We start from the raw sequence: 14,042 nt of genomic DNA on the forward strand, positions 1-14,042 counted from the left end.
TGTATACTTATTTTTTAACATCCAGTCCCAAAAACACACAAAAAATATGTAAGATAATAGTAAAATATTTCATCCAGAAAATTAGGGGGAGGGGATTAATAGATATGAATCAAAAACTTCTCAAGTAAATTTGCCTTAGAAAAATGTTAAGGAAATGATAAAGTAATTTTATTTTAAATAATTAAAAATTTCTAAAGTAATTTTGTATTAAGAGGCTGCTAAGCAAATTTGGCCCATTTTCCTTAAACCAGTATTCCTAGTCATTATATTATCTGATTTTGAAATTATTCAAATATCTTCCTTTAATGTTACTCTTAATGTTTAGCTCTAACAGATGATTTTTTTCCACTGGTAGATATTTTACTAAAATTTTAAGACACAGGCAAGAAAACTGTCAACACAGAACCAATTAGTCCAATTGGTTGACTAACTGGATTAATTGGACCAGGATTAAACCTTCTAGACTGCCCATCTCTTCTTTTATGCTGCAATTAATATATACAACTTGTCTCTATCTGCAGTCATTAATTATTTAGGAGAAAGTACATTAAGTAGTAATTGCAGACATGTCAAAGACACATGAATAAAATATGCTTAAAATATACAGATTAAAAAATGACCACTCATTATATAAACATCCTTTGTAAGATGTCCAGGTTTGCCCAGCACTGGCCATGGATGGACACCTTGTCTTCATGTACACAAAGAAACGTAACTTCTAGGCTGCCTTCTTTTCCTATTATTATTATTTACAATTTATTCACTTTGTATCCCAACTGTAGTCTCCTCCTAATTCCACCCTCCCTCTTCCTTCCTCCCTTGTTTCCCTTCCCTAGTCCACTGATAGGGGAGGTCCTTTCTCCCTATTATCTGGCCCTAGCCTATCAGGTCTCATCAGGACTGGCTGGATGCTCTTTCTCCGTGGCCTCCTAAGAACACCTTGCCAGGAGAAGGTGATCAAAGAGCAGGCAATTGAGTTCACGCCAGTGACTGCCCCTGCTCCTGTTACTAGGGCACACCTATAGAGACTGAGCTGCCATGGGCTACATCTGAACAGGGGTTCTAGGTTGTCTCCATGCATGGTCCTTGGTTGGAGTATCAGTCTCAGAAACGACCCCTGGGCCCAGATATTTTGGTTCTGTTGCTCTCCTTGTGGAGCTCCTGTCCCCTCCAGGTCTTTCATCTCCCCTTTCTTTCATAAGAGTCCCTGCACTCTTCCCAAAGTTTGGTTATGAGTCTCAACATCTGTTTCGATACCCTAATGGGAGGCTGCCTTCTTTAAAGTCAATGCTTATTCATCTTGAGTTGTCCACTTGCATGTGTCCTAATTTTTTCTGTTGAAAACACTGTGTATGCGTGTGTATGAGTGTGTTCATAAGTATGAGCATGTGTGTTTGTGCATGCATGAGTGAGTAGGGTGTGTGTATTTGCACATGTATGTGTACATGATTTGCATTCCATGGCAAGAGTTTTTAAAAGTCATTCAGATTAATAAACCCTTCATTCTTATAACAAGAATGAGGTAATGTTAGCCCTTCCAAGATTTAATAAATTTATTATTCTAATAAGGAAAAAAATGACCCCTCATAACCAAACCTTTGGCAGAGTGCAGCAAATCATATGAAAGAAGGGGGAGTCAGTATGACCTGGAGAGGACAGGAGCTCCACAAGGACCAACTATATCTGGGCACAGGGGTCTTTTATGAGGCTGTATCTCCAACCAAGGACCATGTATGGATATAATCTAGAACCTCTGCTTGGATGTAGCCCATGGCAGCTCAGTATCCAAGTGGGTTCCCTACTAAGGGGAGCAGGCACTATTTCTGACAGGAACTCAATGGATGGCTCTTTGACCTCCCCCCACCTCTGAAGGGAGGAGCAACCTTGCTAGGCCACAGAGGAGGACATTGCAGCCAGTCCTGAAGAAACCTGATAAGCTAGGGTCAGATGGAAGGGGAGGAGGACATCCCCTATCAGTGGACTTGAAAAGGGGCAGGGAGGAGGTGAAGGAGGGAGGGTGGGATTGGGAGTGAATGAGGGAGCAGGCTACAGCTAGGAAACAAAGTTAATAAACTGTAACTAATATTGAAAAAATAACATAAAATAAAATGACCCCAAACAAAGGAACAGAAAGAATACCTCCAGAAAAACTTGAATTTATAATTTTTGCTCTAATTTCCTCTTTCCAAGAAACAGAAAAATAATTGTTCTTTGCTTTGGAATCAATTACATGATCTGAAGTGAACAAAGATTTACCCAAAAAAAAAGGAATACTGTGTGCAAGGCATGATAGTGGGCACAATTACAAAAATATAGCTCTAGTAGTTCAAATAATCAGTGTCTCAAATAATAATTAATACTGATTTAAAAGATGTAATTCCTTAATAGCTACCCACAAAGCAACACGTACATATCCAAAGCAGTTCACAGAGCCAGGAGGGAACACAACATAAAGTACAGTACAGCCCATTGAAGACTTTATCAAGCTATACTAGACAGAAAGGGAGACATGCAATTCTAAGCTATTTTGCATGTCTGGAATTATTTGAGCATAAAATAGCTGAAAGATGAATCTAGAAAGGAAAGAAATGTCTGTGGGTAGGAATCCTGCCATTGAGTATCAAGAGATGGTAAGACTTGACAAGGACTTGAAGAAGGAATGGGAGCAAGTGACTCAGATATACCACAAGATAGCAAGCCAACCATGAAAAATCCTGTGTTAGCACAAAAAGTATGCATGCTGGGAAGGCAGGTGCATTACAGAATTTCTAGAACACCAAAGGATTCTGACCGAAGTTAAAAAGAAAAATAATGTCAGGAATTTCAGAATCGGGGAACACACAAATGAAAGAGTCTTACTCCATAAGGAACCTTTTTGTCTGATAACATTATGCTGTGGCTCACCTAAAGGTCATATGGTAGTCTTATAGCCCAAGTCAAAGTAGCTGCCAGATCTTCCTTCTTCTCTCATTTCTATTTCTAACCACTCACTGAGACAGAAGGACTGCAAAGCTTCCCAAGATAATATGCTCAGTAAACCTGATGATTGTCTTTGTTCATCGCTGACCTTAAATGCCTACCTCACGCCAATCTTGGTTGTTTCAAGACCTATTATAAATCCCACTTCCTCAATAAGCTTTTCTCTTAAAATTCAAGTCCTCTTTCTATTCCTCTTTTTTCCCCTTCAACTTCTAACACTTAAATCACTGTGCCTCTCAGTTTAGCATTTAATTATACACTGTCTGCTACTGCTTGCTATTTTTGTGTATGGAAACTGTCTCTTCAGCTAGATATTAAGGTCTTAGAAGACAATGACCATGTAGCCTGGTTCTTGTCCTTCACTCACCTAGCACAGTTGTATGTAAGAATGTATCAGTCTTCATCAAGTACTAAAGGCAACACAACACTGAGGGGCAGAAATTAAGACCTCGGGGCAAGAACAAATAATTTAAAGAACAGGGGTGAATATTGGTGTTGGCTAACCCAGTCCTGTGTTCTTCCCTGGGGAAGGCTATTTCTCCCACCCTCAGCATTCCTTTATTGACAGTAGCTCTTTGTGTAGAATTAAGGTCTTGTGGGCTTTTCCCAATCCATTTTAGCAGGTCTCTTCTTGTCCTATTCAATCCATGTTTTGGCAGTCAAGTTAAGTAAGCCTTTAAGGGTGGTTTTTATGACATTCCAGGAAACACAATCTCACAGCAAACTTCATGTTTCTCTAGCTCTTAGACACTTTTTTTTTCTTTTTAATTCATTGACTTTACATCCAGATCAAGGCCCCTCCCTCCTTTCCTCCCAGTCCTACCTTCTCTCCCTCTTTCCCCTATCGCCCCTCCTCTACTCCTCCAAAAGGGGAGTGACCCCACACCTCCACCAACCCACCCCACCTATCAAGTTGCATCAAAACTGAATGTATCCTCTTCTACTGTGCAGCCCCACCAGGGGGTTGTGATACAAAAGTATGCAACAAAGTCCATGTTAGAGACAGGCCCTGATCCCCTGTAGGGGGCCTAGATCAAGCCCATACATGGTCTTTGGTCTTCAGTTCTTCAGTCTCCATAAGCCCCCTTGAACTTAGATTCATTGATACTGTCAACAGAACAAAATAGCAGCCTACAGATTTAGAAAAGATCTTACCAATCCTACATCCAACAAAGGGCTAATGCCCAGAATTCATAATAAAGAACTAAAAAAATTAAATACCAACAAAACAAATAACCCAATTTAAAAATGGAGTACAGAGCTAAACAGAGAATCCTCAACAGAGAAATCTCAAATAGCCAAGAAACACTTACAGAAATGTTCAATGTACTTAGTCATCAGAGAAATGCAAATCAAAAGACTCTGAGCTTGCATTTTACCATCTTAAGACTCTTTCCACACCCTCTTCTGTATTGATCCCTGAGCCTTAAGTGTGGGAATTATTTTGTATTTATGCACTTAGACATACATATGTATAAACACATACACATATATATGTGTGTATGTATATGTATGTATATATACATACATACATATATATATATGTGTGTGTGTGTGTGTGTGTGTGTGTGTGTGTGTGTGTGTGTGTGTGTATATAGTAACAATGAAAAAAGAGGCCATGAATTTGAAAGAGCAAGGAGGTACGGTATATCGGAAGGTTTAGAGAGAGGAGATGGAAGGGTAAGAGATACATTATAATCTCAGGAAGTAAAAGAAAAAAAAAGAAAAAAAAACTAAAAATTTAAAAGCCTAAAACAAGCATACAAACAAATCTAAGAATGGCAAACAAGAATGCTTAAAATAAATTTGCAGGTAAATGGTGGGAACTGGAAAGGATCATCCTGTGTGAGCTATCCCAGAAGCAGAAAGACACACATGGTATACACTCACTCATATAGACATATAATATAGGATAAACCTACTAAAATCTGTACACCTAAAGAAACTAATCAAGAGGGAGGACTCTGGCTAAAATGCTCAATCCCCATCCCGAGGGGCAAAGAGGATGGACATCAGAAGAAGAAGAAAACAGGAAACAAGTTAGGAACCTGCCACAGAGGGCCTCTGAAAGGCTCTGCCCTGCAGACTATCAAAGCAGACTCTGAGACTTATGGCCAACTGTTGGGCAGAGTGCATGGAATCTTATGTAAAAAGTGGGAAATAGTAAGATCTGGAGAGGACAGGAACTCCACAAGGAGAGCAACAGAACCAAAAAATTTGAACACAGGGGTCTTCCCAGAGACTCATACTCCAACCAAGTACCATGCATGGAGATAACCTAGAACCCCTGCATAGATGTAGTCCATGGCAGTTCAGTGTCCAAGTGGGTTCCATAGTAATGGGAACAGGGACTGCCTCTTACATGAACTGATTGGCCTGCTCTTTGATCACCTCCCTCTGCAGCCTTACCAGGCCACAGAAGATGACAATGTAGCGACTCCTGATGAGATCTGATAGACTAGGATCAGAAGGAAAGAGAGGAGGATCTCCCCTACCAGTGGACTTGGGGAGGGGCATGCGTGAAGAAGGGGGAGGGAAGGTGAGATTGGGAGGGGAGGAGGGAGGGGCTTATGGGGGATACAAAGTGAATAAAGTGTAATTAATAAAAATTAAAAGAAAAAAATAATCATCTCTTTAATTCATTTTTTAAAAAAAGAACTCAGAATGTGAGTTGGAAACTGAGATGGCTGAAACCTAACAACCTGGGTCAAAACCAAGACCAAGGTGGAAGGAAACTGGAAAGAGGGACACATTTATTGGAATTAAGATCTGGGGTAAACTGGTGAAAATGAGATATTTGACATGTGTTTGACTAGGTATAACGGGAAAACATAACAGAAAACCATCCTGCAGACAGTACGAAGACAGCATTCAAGTGTGAGGTTGGTCAGACAATGGCTGTCATTCAAATATTCCTATAGACTGATACACCACGAAAAGGTATGCCTTACGCTACAACCCGATGCTGAAGAAGTAGCAGGATCAACAATACTCTCTATCCATCAACTACAGAAGCACAAAGGGAGCCAGTCCTTTCTGAGTGTGGAGGAAAAATACAGTCTTCAAGCATATTCAGAGCTTTAATTTTTTTTTTAATTTTGTCCTCCAATTAAAAAGTTTTAAAAGTTATGCCTCCAAAGGTACTCTCTCCATACACTGAGAAATCATTCTAGAATCCCACAGAACGCAGGGCCTGACATGTAAGCCAAGTGTACCCCAAACAAGAGAGCTTTCCCTAGCCCTCTGACCTTCCCTACCTATGCTATTCTTGATTGGATATGACAGACCTAGAGTCAAGACTACTTGGCATGAGCCAACTACCTCTGTGCTATATGGCTCTCCTTGGATCTTGTGGATACGGTCCTTTTGACAGGTTAATCTGTCAAGCTGTTTTAGATTAGTCTGGCTTTTGCGGGCTTATTCTTTCTCTGCTGTTCATTAACCCATAACTAATCCGTCTCCAGATATAAATGAACTTTTTTGTTTTGTGTTTTGTCTTGTTTTGCTCTTGAGACAGGAGCTTACTACGTAACCTGGGCTGGCCTTGAACTTGTGGCAATCCTCCTGCCTCAGCTTCCCAAATACTGAGATTATAGGCCTTAGTCAACATCACTACCCAAACTGACTTTTAAATTTCTGTAATATAGTTGAATTTAGAGAGAAAAATGTAGGGAGGAGGTTAGCAAGTAAATAGGTATATAATTGCATATGGTTACCACTTAATGAAAATTGTCAATTTTGTAACCTAACAACTTAAACATTCACACTAAAATAGGAGACCTGGACTTTAGCCAACTGGAGACAAAGAGTTGGAACTGAGACTCCCACTTAAAGACTGGCACCTGGAAGGACCATCCCTGGTTTAAAAAATTGGATTTGAAACCAGGAGGTCAAGGAATGCAATATCAGAAATGACAGAGAGCTGGGACACCTGAAGCAATCTGGAAGGACTTTCAAATCATATACCAAAATTTTACATGTAAATATAAAAACAGGCCTCCCTAAAAATGAGCTGATGAGGAAAAATAAAAATAACCAGTGACAGAGTCTATCATGAGTGTGAACTGCCAAAAGCAGAGGAGGATTTCATTCTAGAATCTTAGGATAATAAAACAAGTAAAAGTAAAATCACTTCAAAGAAATAATAACATGTTGTTTACAAGCCAATAAAAAATATGATGTATTGGAAAAAAAGTGACAATCTTTCAAAATAATAAACTAAACGTTTTGGAATTTAAAAATTAGAAGGGAGGGCCAGCTAGATGGCTCACCAGGTTGCCATTTGCCTCATGTGGCCTCAAAATGTGAATTGAAGCCCTGTAATACAATTAAAGGTTACGAAGGAACATCCAGATTCCACAAATTTGTCCTCTGACCTCCACATGTGAAATATGACATGCACTCACACACATGCACACACGGGTGCACACATAACCGGACACACATGGACACAGACGCACAAAAATAAAACAAAATATTTTTTCATTACAACTTATGGTCACCTACACCTAAAATCACAGAATCTAAGAGGTCGAAACAAGGAGGATCCTAAGTTTAAAATTATCTGTTCAGCTTCATGGAGAGTCTGATGTCAGCCTAGGGTGCATAGAACTTTTTCTTTAAAAATAAAATAATAAAAGTAAGAAATGGGTTGGTGAGATGTCTTAGGGTAAAGGTGCCTGCCATCAAACTCTGACAACCTGAGTTTAATGTACAGGACCCACATGACAGGAGAAAAGAATAGACCATCGAATGTTGTCTTCGGCCCTCAAAACAGATGCCATGGCATATACACCCACCCACATACATGCCTATACAGCCACATGCACACAAAATAAAGAACATGTAATAAAAAGTTTAACGGAAGTCATGGGCATCATCAACCCAACAGTCAGTTATCCTAACTAGAACCCATACAAACGTTATAAAATATAATGAAGGTCAAAGTTGGTGCTATACTTTAGATCTTAATCGTCTCCCATACATCCATGTTAAAGAAAAAGTCCCCAGATTGTGGCACGTGGGAGGTTTCCAGTCAAGAAATCCTATCGTCGGAGCGGGATGTAGAGCCCTGGTCTCCTCCTTGACCTTTTTACTCCTCTGTCATGAGATGAAAACAACTGTCTCCACCATATCATTCCCAACATGGTGTTCCTTGCCACTCAAGAGCTAAATATTTTAAGTATCCAATACTGCAACACTACAACAGAAAGCTGACAACAACAACAACAAAAAAAAAAAAAATGCTGACAACATGGACAAAGGGAGTTTAATCTTAGAATGACCCTGGTTGGTTCCAGGGCTGAGATAGTGAAAATGTCAATCTAGTTTATAAAGCATACTGTTTATACTCAACAATCGGGTGTGGACTTGTGGAGAAGGCAGAAAGGGTAACCTGAAAGAGCTCTGAAGGGTCAGCATTGGAACAATTTGATTTAAGTTGCAGTATACATGAGCAGCAGTATCAGTAAGCCAAGTAGCAATATTCATTGACATAGGAAATGGAGAAATGAACACATGCACGTTGGAGAAGAAACAGCCTTTGTTTATAAAAGAATCCTAACTGATGAGTGTAGAAATGATGAAAATAAAATTACCTCCAGGCAAGTACCACAGGTCTCACCCTCCAGGCAGCACCTACTAATAGGTGCTGAATTTGGTACACAAACTTTGAGAACAAAAAAGACAACTGCACCATTATCAAAACAGCTTTCCCAAGAAAGTTATTAATTATAAATGAAAAACCGTAATTACAGTAGAGAAATGTGGCATAAATCTCCTTTAACATGGAAACAAGATCTACATTAACATTAATAAAATATATAGCACATCTCCCATGGCAAGACATGCAAAGACAAGATTTTAGTTCTGAAATATTTCTACCAAATGAGGAATCATCACATATGCCTAAATTAGGGAACATGTTCCCAAATAACTGGCCAGGAATCTTTAGAAGTATCAGGATTACAAAGACCAAAAGGAGAGAAGTACCAAGAGAGATTAGAGAAGAGTTAGGAAACATGAAAACTAAACTCCATGTGGACCCTGGCATGGAAGAAGGGACCAGGAAGAGAACATGAGTGGGGAACCTGGCAACAGCTCACTAAAACTGACAGCTAGGTTACTAGCAGGCAGCAGTGCCAAGCTCTCAGTTTTGATAACTATATTTAAGTGACATCAGTAAGCAGTTCAGACGCGAGGGGGCTGGGTGGGAAGTGGACAGGAATTCAAGCTTCTGCATTAGTTTTAATAAGACCTTTTTAAAGGAAATAATTCACATATTCACATACGATTGCCCCAGGTAAGCTTTTCTCAGCATACACACAGTTACATGAGCACCCCAATCAGTGTGAAACCATTTGTGTCAGCCTTCCTCCAAATCACTGCTCACTGCTTATTCTCCACTTTCTCTGAGTCTTCCCACCCCTTAGGAACCAGAGGTCCACCTTGTACACTCGACTTTCACTGTAAGTGGAATCAGAGCATGTGCTCTAGTATAGCTGGCTTTGTTTATGTAGGATGCTGTTTTTAAGGTCCATCATGTTGCAACATGTATTGGTACTTTTAACTGAATATCACAACATTCTACTTAAGATATTTTCTAGATTATTTTTAACCTCTCCATAACATTTTAAAATTAAGGGTTAAAAAAGAACAGAACAGAAGCAATAATAATAATAATAATAATAATAATAATAATAATAATAATAATAATAGTTAATAATATCCAGAGTCAATAAAGACATAAACCTCAAACTTCAGTGTTAAGATAAAAGGTTGTTGCTGCTGCTGCTGCTGTTAACACTGTGACTGTTAAGTGATAGAAACAAAGAGACCATCTTCAAAGCTAAGAAGAACACATACTACTTGGCAAGGAACAGCCTAAAACAATAGATTTTGGAGTTAACAAAGCAGAGATTGTGAAATAAAATCATAAATGGAAACCATAAGAGGGAAACTACCAGTCAGAAGTGCTAAAATTCACCATTCAACAGAACGAAACAAAACAAACAAACAAAACACAAGCAAAAAGTAAGTGCATAAAATCAGGATCAGGACAGGCACAATACCTATGAATTACATGCAGATAGCAAGTTAATACTAAATACAAATGACTATTTGTATTGTTGAGTTTGTCTGAGAAGCAATTCATCCTGTTCTAAGGGCTTTCATTATACATATTTTATTGCTAAAAAAGAGAAACTTTTCCTGTGTTATTCTTCTGCAATGGAAGCAACAGAGTGGAGAGTAAGGTGACTGTGAAGTGAGATGCACTAGAAGGAGCATGGGATTAGAGCACGGGACCGCAGGCTTTCCCATTTCATAGCTGTGTGACTTGCCAAAGCCATTAATTTATCTGGCTGTTTCCCCAGCTGCAGAATGGAAACAATACTAGTAGCACCTGCTCTTTGGATAGCATGAGGTTGACTGTAAAGGCCGCGTCGAAACAACTGCATACAAACGTGCTTTATGTGCTTAAGAAAAAAAAAAAAAACATTGTTTTTTTTTATTGTTATTAGCGTTATAACCAATGGGGGAGGGGGACCAACAAACCCCAGGAGCACTGGAGCTTTTTGCTCCTAATTCCTGTGGTACAAAATTACTTTGTTCCTCCATGAAGCACAGAGCACTATCTCCTAATCTTACTTTCAAAAGCTATTTCTAGAAATTCCTGAGAGCAGCCTACTCCTTTTGTCCTGATTCTTTACTCCAACAGAGAGAACGCTTTATAAAAACCCTTAGACTATGAAAAATGCCTCATGTGCCCTTTTCATAATGAAGGTAAAAGAAACTGCCTTAACAATTAAAGGACTCAAGCCATCATCATGTAGTGAAGCCCTCTTAAGCCAATTCAGCACATACAATTCATAAAACAGGATGCTTCTGTTACCAAAGTACAATAGGCAGGGATAAGAGGAAGCATAAAGACACACAATCGATGGAACAAAAACAATAGGAAAAGCACTCTTTCTTACCCAAATAATATGGGCTTAAAGGTTATAAACATTTTTTAAAATGACTAACATGATTTCATTTGTACAATTGCAGGCCCTTTACTTTGTGAAACTAGTTCATTGGGGAGGCAGTGTTGTAGGAAGAGAAACAGAAATCGGCATAAAGACAGAGCAGCCTTTTTATGTTTCTTACAATTATAGCAGTCATTCCAATGATTCCTCTCTTATATCTGTTCAACCTTTGTCCTGTTCGCTACAAAGATCACAACCACACATTTCTAAATCCTACCATGGCTAAGGGATGAAATCATTTGCTCCTCCCACATTAACGAGCCCAACACCACTTTTCTACTTCCAAAGTTACTCAGAGAGAGTACTCCACATTTTGAAGTATGTCCTTAAAGCACTCTGATACCTAGAGAGAAGAGGCGAAAAAGTGTGAAAGTTATACGAGCAAGAGCTGACAGTCTTCCATTGAACAGACTAATCTCCTAAGCAGTCAGTGTAGGCGTTCCCAGCTCAGGGGCCAAGCAAATTTTTGTTTTTTAATTTATTCTCTTATATATTACAAACTGCCCTCCTCTCTTACCAGTCCCTCCCCATCCACTCTTCTTCTGTTTCCCTTCAGAAAAAATGCTAAGCCTCCCAGGGATATCAACCAAACATGGCATATCAAGGTAGAGTAAGATTAGACACATCACCTCATGTTAAGGCTGGTGAGGCAACCCGGTAGGACGACAGGGGTTCCAAAAGCAGGCAAAGGTGTGAGAACAGCCTGAATCCCTCTGTTAGGAACCCCACAAAAGCACCAAGCTATACAACTATAACATGTAACTGAGCCAGGAAGACTTTAATCAGATTTCTTTTCTATTCCCCAGAGTGAGAAACTGCAAGTTTCCTGAAACACCTCCCTGTAAGGAACAAATCTTCAAACACAAACTCAACTGACTTCTCTAAACGAACAGTAACTGCACCATACAGAGGAGGAGGTCCCAGGAACACACTCATCTTTTAGTGGTACTAGATTCTGTTGGAACAAATCATCTACTTTTTTGGGATATGTTTTTTTGATACAAAAACCAGGGGAAAATGTGTTACAGTGTGTGTATTACTGAGGACATATGCCACAGTGCACACATAGAGGTCAGAGGACAACTTTGGGACATGGTTCTCTCCATCCACCTTGCTGAGGCCAGGTCTCTCCTGGTACTGCTGTCCTCTACACTCCAGGCGAGCTGGCACACAAGCTCCCAGCAGAGTCCCCTGTCACTGCCTCCCATATCACTTTAGGAATTCTCGGGTACAGATGCAACTCACCACATCCTGCTTTTTGTGGGTTCCAGGGACCAAAGTCAGGTCATAAGGCTTACAATGTAAGCACTTTAACCTGATAAGCCAATTCTTCACTCTCATTTTATCAAGACATTTCTTCTTTTTTTATTTTCTTAAATGAAGGTTGGACTCCAAGGTGAAAAAGGAAAATAGAAATTCAATCAGCATAGCTTAAGACCTACCCACCCACTCCCAAAAAGAACCCAACCACAACTACAGTAAGGTTGTCCAGAAAATAAATAATTGAAGGCAATGTAAATTGAGTATTTACTAGTACAAAAATAAAATACCATCTACCTCTAGTTGGCCATGATGGCACATGCCTATAAATCCCAATGCTCTGGGAATTGACATAAGACAATCATGACTTAAAGGCCTGGCTAAGCTATTTTTAAGAACCTATTTTTTTTTAAAAAAGCCAAGCAATTTAAATATTCATGTCAGTTTTAAAACAGTCTTTAAATAGAAGACTATAATGAGCACACATATTGAAAAGTACGGCCTACTGAATTTTCATATTGAAAATTGATGTTCTGTGTGCTACAAAATTTGATAAATTAAGCAGTCACTTCAGAGACTTTTTAAATACTGCAGAAAATAATTACACACTAAAAAGGTGATTCTCTGATACATCTATTGAGCCTAAAGGGCTACAGAAGATGAAAATGTACATTTCTAAATAAACAATACTGACTAAACAAAACCTAAGGTCCAGTAGAAATGATTCTTCCACTCCATTCATACACACAATCGGGGACTAATGTTAGGTATGGCTGACTTACACAGACAATCATAACTCCTAATAACAAGAAGGACACAACCATTATTTCTTCCAGTAGAGGCATTTTCCTTCTCAGGAAGCACTGATTGAAAGACACAATCTATTACCTATGAACACCAGAGGAGGGAAATCAACAGGCTTCTTTAGGAATTGAGTTCTTTGTCAAAATAAAAATGTTTCCTCAAATAAAAGTCCAAACAAATGTAAACAAGGTTTTTTTTTAACTCATTCTAGAAAAGCATTTCCATAAAACAAATTCGTTGATGAATAAATGAAAGAATGAGTGAGCTTCATAATTCTACCACCATCTATTATAGGGTTTTCATTGAAGGGGACAGATGGTTAATATTTCAGAGTTTAAGAACCACACATTGCCCAAGTATGATTGTCATGGCTACTGGACTATGCCCCGTAGCAAGAAAACAGACCAAACCAATATATACACAAATGGGTATGCCTATAGTCCAATAGAACTTTATTTATAAAAACAAATAGTGAATTGAATTGGGCCAGGTAGACAGAGTTCACCAATCCCTGGAACAATTGCAATATGTGATTATTAATTGGAGACAACTTCACAATTAAATTAGACAGATGCTATGGAAGAACCACGTGAGAAGCTCCACTGGGGAAGGGATCTTGTTATAATACAGTGTCTAATTCAGTTGGTCTACTGCAAAGGCTAAGAGTCCATTTTTAACCAGCTCATAGGTGACAGTAACTCCTAACAAGAAAACCAGATTTTAGGAGGCGTGTCTCTCTGAGTTTGAGACCAACTTAGTCTACACTGATAGTCCTAAGCTAGCAAGGGCTACACAAAGACAACATTTTAAGCAAATGAGCAAGAAGAGAAAGAGAAGAAGGATGAACAAAAGAAAAGAAGGAAGGAGGGAGGGAGGGAGGGAGAGAAGGAGAGAGGGAGGGAGGGAGGGAGGGAGGGAGGGAGGGAGGAAGGAAGGAAGGAAGGAAGGAAGGAAGGAAGGAAGGAAGGAAGG

At 39.2% G+C, this 14,042-nt stretch overlaps 1 protein-coding gene across 2 annotated transcripts in view; it reads right to left on the reverse strand.

The window, feature by feature from the left end:
• Focad (focadhesin) overlaps positions 1-14,042 on the reverse strand; it is a 312,861-nt gene that overhangs the window by 124,682 nt on the left and 174,137 nt on the right. The gene's annotated exons all lie outside the window — the stretch shown is intronic.

Source organism: Psammomys obesus, unplaced genomic scaffold, assembly GCF_907164565.1.
Source record: "Psammomys obesus unplaced genomic scaffold, mPsaObe1.curated_primary_1811, whole genome shotgun sequence".
Classification (NCBI taxonomy): Eukaryota; Metazoa; Chordata; class Mammalia; order Rodentia; family Muridae; genus Psammomys; species Psammomys obesus.